At 31.7% G+C, this 7,592-nt stretch overlaps 1 long non-coding RNA gene across 1 annotated transcript; it reads left to right on the forward strand.

Moving 5' to 3' along the window:
- The first annotated feature begins 6,320 nt into the window (after positions 1-6,320).
- Positions 6,321-7,592, forward strand: LOC106117089 (uncharacterized). The gene is made up of 3 exons (XR_001227853.1): positions 6,321-6,380; positions 6,510-6,545; positions 7,440-7,592. It is a non-coding gene; the product is annotated as an uncharacterized LOC106117089 (long non-coding RNA).

The raw sequence follows: 7,592 nt of genomic DNA on the forward strand, positions 1-7,592 counted from the left end.
CGTCGTTCAACTTACGACTCCCGATGCTGACTCAACTATCGCCTTACATCCCCGCACTAGACCCCGCAAGCCCCGCGCGTGACCATAGCGGCGAGGGATTTTAATCTACCCGCACAATTGGGAGAATAAAAATTGAGTCGGCTTACCTACACTAAACCGAACCGCGAAATTCAAAACTGTAATTGAAAAATAACAAACTATAGTTGCTGAAGATTAGTTCATCTTTTTTTATATTTTACTATTTAACATTATAAATAAGTTTGGACAACTTCGACTTCTTTTTTCTTGTTTCTTTCTACTTCTAGAAGAGGATCTTTATAAGGCGGTATTAATTATTTTCCAATAAAATATATTGTTAATTACGTCACCGCTCCTCTTTCCCCTCGTTCAAAATTTTTGTCTTTGTTGATATTCAGCTTACAAATATCTTCCAGTATCTTCGTGCATTATTTATCTATTATTCTTTGACTTTCTCTACCGTTACTTTTATTAAAACAGTTAAAAATATTCATTAAGATTCTTGAGTCGTGAATTATTAAAAGATTTTTTGTCTGTTAACAGAACTGTTAATTTGCAAGTCTTTAAAGGCTCTTTGATTTGGATACTTGTCAGAACATTAAATATATCAAATAAGCTTCTAAACATAAATTATCAAAGAACATCAAAATAATTCAAGTATTGGAAATTGTATTTGTTAGTTTTTGTGTAAATTTATTTCTAAAAAATAGAGATTAACATACTTCTTAAAAATCTTAGAAATAAAAGCTTTTAAGGTTATCGTAGTTTTGAAACGCTAAGATAAGTTGGAACCGTATCTGCAATTTGCAAAAAGCTCGTAAATAAGCTTTTGCCAGTGGCGCTTTCCTTTCAGAGTTTCCGGCAGGTGGCACTGCCAAATTAAGGTGCTGCTATAACTCACTAGAACACAATTTGTTTAATAGGCTTACCTGAATTGTTTTATAAATAATTACTGGAAAGAAATCTATTGGAAATATCTATTAGAATATTTTATATAAAAATTAACAAGAGGTAACGTATTTCAAAAGTAGAGATTCCATGGTATTTATCTATCCTTCACCACAATAGTGGAATGAGGTTTGAACCCACGACTACACGATCGGATATCCCTACCTTTATCAAATCATGTTTCGAATTTGCTAATATAACAGCTAGATATCATATAAGTATTTAATTTTTTTCCACAATCTTTTTAGATATGCTTAGTACATTGCTTGGAGAATTAAATTCCTATTGCGTAATTCATCTGACAGCGAGAGCTCGCGTTTTATTTGAGTTTTATTATTCTCCATACATATCTAAAGTAATGGTGTGCGAATCACTTAGAATTTCCTTATTTTATTAAGTAATACTTTACATAACAATATTGTCCTATAATATATCTAACTTTCATGTTATATGTCATGATATTTTATTAAATTCTTGTTTAACGTAAAAAAAAACTGTATTATATTACTGCTTTAATTTTCTATAAAAGTCACTTTTTGCTAGGAATACTTTATTTGTATGTTTATCAATATTTCAACAATGTGCATATATTTTATACATGTACATATATTTATGTACATATATTTTATATCTGGAAAATCCTGGCTGGCAATCCACAACCGTGCGGTTTGCGCGAAACTTCCTACCTCGCACAGGAGCGTTGTGGATGGTCTGTCCTCGGCGGTATTTCCAAACCGCTACGACTTAGGGTCCTTCAAGAAGCGAGCTTATCATTATCTCAAAGGCCGGCAACGCATCTGCGGTTCCTCTGGTAGTGCTGATGTCCATGGGCGTCGTTGAACACCTCGGTGTTCCCGCTGCTCGTTTGTCCCCTTCTGTTTTAAAAAAAAATAGTTTTCTATTTACGTGCAGTATGCAGTAGCACAAATAGGATGATAGAGTAGTTTATACATTATTTACTACATAAGCAGAGTTGTCGTGAAATATAGAGGAAATGGAATACTCGCTATTAAAGGTCGGCTTTGTTTAAATATTAACGTGTGTTCAGTAAAGCTTTAGAATATTAAATGCTCTAAAAGCTTTTAGTGGTGACTTACTCCGATACGCATTATGAGGGCATAAGTATTTTTAGCTCAATGTATGTATACTTCGATAAACCTTTATTACAAGATTCTAACTTTAACTTCGTGCGTAGTATGCCATTTCTCACATGTGACATTCTATCTATACCTAAAATGTTCTGCGTAGCGTCTCGTTGGAAATTGCGAGCCGCTATAAAGTTTGAATAGTACTATACAAATCTTACTTGTTTATTCAGTACTTTTTTTTTTCAATTTAGATAATCTTTCATTGTCAATAAAATAGATTTCCGAAGTAATTTAAGACATAAAAAACGGTTGCCGTTGCCGTTGCCTCTAAATACTCTCATGGCTCTAGGAAAGAAAGTGAATCGGATGGCACCCCAAACAACATCGGTCAAACATATAGATTGCCTGAAATGTAAATTGTTCCGATAAAATTATTCAATAATCGGGCTAAAATCATCACAACTAATTATAATTTCATTATGTTTGATGCTGAACGTTGATTGCTTCCTATGAAAATTATGACAACATTTTCAGTTGATTCAATCCAATGGATTTTGTAAATTCATATAAAATCTGGATGGCAAATGTTTTCATTAAATAACATTATAGCTTAGCCCGTATTTGTATAATATACTAGCTGTCGCCCGCGAGTCCGTCCGCGTGGAATTTTTCTCACCTCTTAAACCTTTCCTAGACCTTCACGAACATTTCAAGACCAAAATAAAATAATTTCGGAAAGCCGTTTTCGAGTTTTAGCGAGACTAACGAACAACAATTGTTTTTTTATACTTATAGATATATATGTAATATGTTTTAATTTTTGGAGAAAAAGTTAAAATGACAAAATTTCTCCTTATAATTTAATATCTTCATAATTAAATATTAAAATCTTAAACATTCCTTGAATACCAGACGTTCAGATCGCGTCGAAATATTGTCTTGTACCTACTATCTTCTATTATTATTATTTTTTTTATTTCTTAACTTTTTAAAACATGAAATAATATTGATTCACGCTACTCATTGTTATTCCATAACGTACCAAATTATTAAACATAATGTAAACTCTGTGCTAATAACATTACACCCTTGGGACAGATCGTCGCGTGAATACTGATTCCCTCATAACCAACTAATTAGATATTTTAACACACCTAACTCTAAGTGCCACGGTCGTTAATTGGATACTAGGTGTCGATTTATCATAATAAATCTACACTAAGAGACACCACTCAAGGACACTGCGTTTGACAGAAAATATGAAAACGAGTGAATAAACTTACAGAAATTAACAATGAGAACATAGCATTTTGCTGTCAGAAAGTCAAAATGACGGGTGTCTTTTTAGGGGCTTTTAGGGACGCATTTATCGACGAATATAAAACGTACAGACGAATTAAGAACCTCCTCCTATTCGAAATAGGTTAAAAAAGTAAAGTTTTGCATTATTAAATTGACATAGTATATTTGTAATAATTATATTAAACTTCAATAATAGTCATGATATAACTAAGTTTCATGTTGTGAAGGCAGCACGTCAGGGGGCCGGCTAAATGATAAGGCGTCTCACTTACAGTTCGAAAGCTCGGCAACATAACTATAATGGATGCTCGGAAAGTTTGTTATCTATTTACTGCAAGGAGTTTATTCGAATATTTTATTAATATGTAGTAGATACTAGTAGATATTAGATATGTAATTAACCACGCTATATAAATACTGATATCGAAACATAGGTATAGATATTTTCAATCAAGTTTACAATAAAAGTTTTAAGTAAAAAAAGTTTAAATATAGCACAAAAGACATACACACGTATATGTATGTATAATACATCATATATAATTTAGTTGTAAACATAGATTTTCACAACTATTTTTAAGAGTGATTCTGCAGTGGAAACCCTGAGTACTATTGACTCTATTCAAGATCCTTTACTAAAAACAAGCCCTTCATGTTATTTAGTATAAGTTAGAATTAAGTAACAGGTGAGATACGGCCGTCTATTAAATGAATTGCTCCTTAATTGGCCTATTCCGATTCGAGAGGCGCAATTCCGAGAAAATGTAATTGACTTGTCTTTTTCCTTGTTACCTTGTGAGAGACCGCTCTATACACTTGAATTTATCAAAGAATATTTTATACCTATAGTGTATCTAATGGAAATTAGAACAACCCTCATCGGACTTATTACGATCTATATAATTTTCTATTCTCTCTCCGTCCTTCTCTATCTGTTTCTCTTTTACACATACTCTCCATTTCTTTCATAATAAGTTAATTAATAGATGTCACTTCTGCAGTTAATGGTCAACATGTTCAATATATGTTCACATAAATCTTATTTGATAATGCCTATAAAGCTGTCTTGAAGCTGGATTATAACAAAGAGATAGAACTACTATATTGAATCATTAACTATGAAGGTAAGTTGATATCTGCTGTAAATCTTTTGCCTAATTTACTTCCGATCATTTTTTCAGATGACCAAATTTTTATTTTAGCCGTTAATTTTTGATGAATAATACAAGTTTACTTGGGAAAATGTATTTATGAAAGACAATGAAAAATATTTTACGTATGACAGATGTACACCTTTTTTCATAAACTAAAACCAGCCAGTGCACATGTCAGCAGATTACAAACTCCAACAATTTTTTTAAATAATTTTTTGTTCTCAAAAAGTTACGGTAGTAAAAGAAACTGATTCTTAAAAGTTAATTATTTGTATTACGTTGTAGAATAAAGTCGATGTAGCTGAAGCAGGAATACGACGTTAATCTAAAGAATAAAAGATTTAAGACGGAGCTAAGTGTAGTTTCTGAGAGGTGCTCAAATCATTTTATATATTTAATTCCTGACTGAAAGTTAATTAAACATCTTGACATTAAAGTCAGAAATTGTTGGAAATTTATAACAGTATTTCATTTAATCACAGAAACAACGTCTTTCAAAGAATTTTTAATTACAACTAATCAAGCAAAAATGTTTAATATTTTGAGTTTCCATTTATTTATGTGATGGATACTTTGTAAATAGTGAAATGTAACTAAGAATTAATTAAATAACTGAGCATTGGAAAATGTTCAATTAATTAAAGAGATATTCTAGTTATAAGTTAGTATTTTGTTTTATTTTTTTTTCGATCCCACGTATATACCATCAAATCTTATTGCTAATGCCATTCCAATACAATAATGAAATACATAATTACGAGCTGATATCACATGAAATATTTGTCTGCGATTTTTTTATTTAGTATACGTATAAGTTACATGAGTTTAGTATTTTTTGTATTTACTATCCTCATCACATCTGTCTAGAATTTACTCTAATAAATTTTCAAAGATATTTTTATTGTTTATAGCTAAAGTTTCCATTAGCGGGCTGTCTACGTCTCGTAAGTGTACTTCATACAGGAGCTGTTCAGATCTCGCGACACCAACAGTGGGCGACAGCATTGACTGAACTCGACAGCAAACACGCCAGTTTTTGTTGCAGCCGGGGACAGTAGAGTCCAGGTTCATTAGAGGGCAGTGACGGACTTTGACGCAAATTCCACCACGAACCCAACATGTCGAATGTGGATTGCCTTGACAAAAAGAAAACAATTAGGGGTATTAGGAAACCGATGATGATAAAGTAGTCGGATGAATTATTTCGTCTCTCACTAGAGCAGATTTTCCAAGTGACCGGCAAACTTTGAAGAATTAATAAGCACTAGAATAGTCTAATCGTAAGGAACAAACAAGTATAATCTTAGCTGCTCATAGTCTGAATTAAAGTGCAAACTAACCAAAAGATTAAAAGTTTCAGCACAAGGTGATAGAATTGGTTATTGTTTATTTGCAATTTGGTTTCCGACCGGATGAAATAAAAAAAAATATGGCCAAGTGATTGTCATGAAATTGTACATACATATTTTTAAAAGAGGATACCGTCTTAGTTTTTATATAATAGTAAGAGAGGTTAATAAGTTAATAATATTAGTAAAATTCATTTTACCCCGTTCAGGTCGGCCGCTACTTCCTGGTAGAAAAGCGTCGACGAAAGTTTTTAGAACTTCCCTCCTCATCGGGTATCTTAACAACGAAACATCTTCTCCGCTTGTTAAAACTAAATTAAAACTCAAAAAAATCAACTGAAAGAGTTTCATTTGAAATAGTAACGTAATGAAATTGAAATTACGATTTAAATTCCATTTTTCCTTAAAAGCAATAACATTCGAAGGAAACGGATAATTTTTACTGTACAATTAACGTTAGCAATTTAAGAATTTATGACCAGAACGAATGTGAATACAAAGTCATGGCTTTACTTCCGAAGGTAAAACGTCAAAATGTTATAAATGCAATTACAGACTTTAAATTTATGAATTCAGTAAAATAACTTTATGCTATCTGTGTACTTATTTCCATAGATAATACTTAAATCAGTGTTTGGTTTTGGTTCCAGAGATAGGTTTACGGAGCTTCACTATTCTCTTCCGAGGTAATTTTAACCCATAAATCATAAAATATCACATTTAATATTTTAAAGAGCAAATTGTAAATTGTGAGATTTGCTAAATTACATAAAGAGTTTTCGGCGAACCATAAATTTCTCAAATCATCGATTTACCAAAATTACATTTTCGCTGAACCAAGTTTAATAATTCTTAATTCCATTTCTGATAAAATTTGACGTGCGCTCGCAGGAGCAAAGGAAATTGAATGAAACCTAGCGTAACGTGAGCATGGAATTGTGTTTCACGCTGCGTTTATTTTAGCTGCAATTATTGTTGTAGCAAATTTTCTTTTAAAAGGTTTCAATTTTTTTTATAAATTTCAAGTGGCAGACTAAAGTGGCCATTAATAAATCTATTCCCATATTAATAAATCCAAAACGGTATGCGTTGGATTTATCTTATCTTAGTAATGTTAGAAATGCGAATGTTTAGATGAATAGATGGACGGGTGTTTGTTTGAAGGTAGCTCCAGAACGGCTGACCGGATCTCGATTAAATTTGGTATACATATAGAACATAGTCTGGAAGAACTCATAGGCTACTTATTATGTTTTTTTGTTAATTCCGCGCGATCGGAGTTGCGAGCAATATCTAGTCTGCTTATAGAAGATGAACAAAATTTGATTATCTCTTTGAGTTAGATTTAAATATGTAGGTTACAGTGTACCTGTATAAAATACTCAAGCATTTTAATATTAATTTACTGTATCCGTGCGAAGCCAAAGCTTGTTAACGGTATTCATAATCATTGTCTAAGATATTTAACATTTTTATATTTACATATTGTTTCCGAGGCTAACGAGAACATGGAATATAAATGGAAAATATGTTGCCAACAATATAAGCGGCAAATTAAAATCTCTATTGTTCATTTTCAGTGTGATTATTTGACACAGAATGTGGAGAACATATTGTTTTATGAAACAAACCAAAAATGTTAACTTCCATAGTTCAGTTTTTGTTTTATAAAAATAAATTAAAACTTTACACAAGGTTTTATGCCAGTTATATCTTCGATGTTAATTATAAAA

The sequence above is a fragment of the Papilio xuthus genome, unplaced genomic scaffold (assembly GCF_000836235.2).
Source record: "Papilio xuthus unplaced genomic scaffold, Pxut_1.1 DF827680.1, whole genome shotgun sequence".
In the NCBI taxonomy this organism is placed as follows: Eukaryota; Metazoa; Arthropoda; class Insecta; order Lepidoptera; family Papilionidae; genus Papilio; species Papilio xuthus.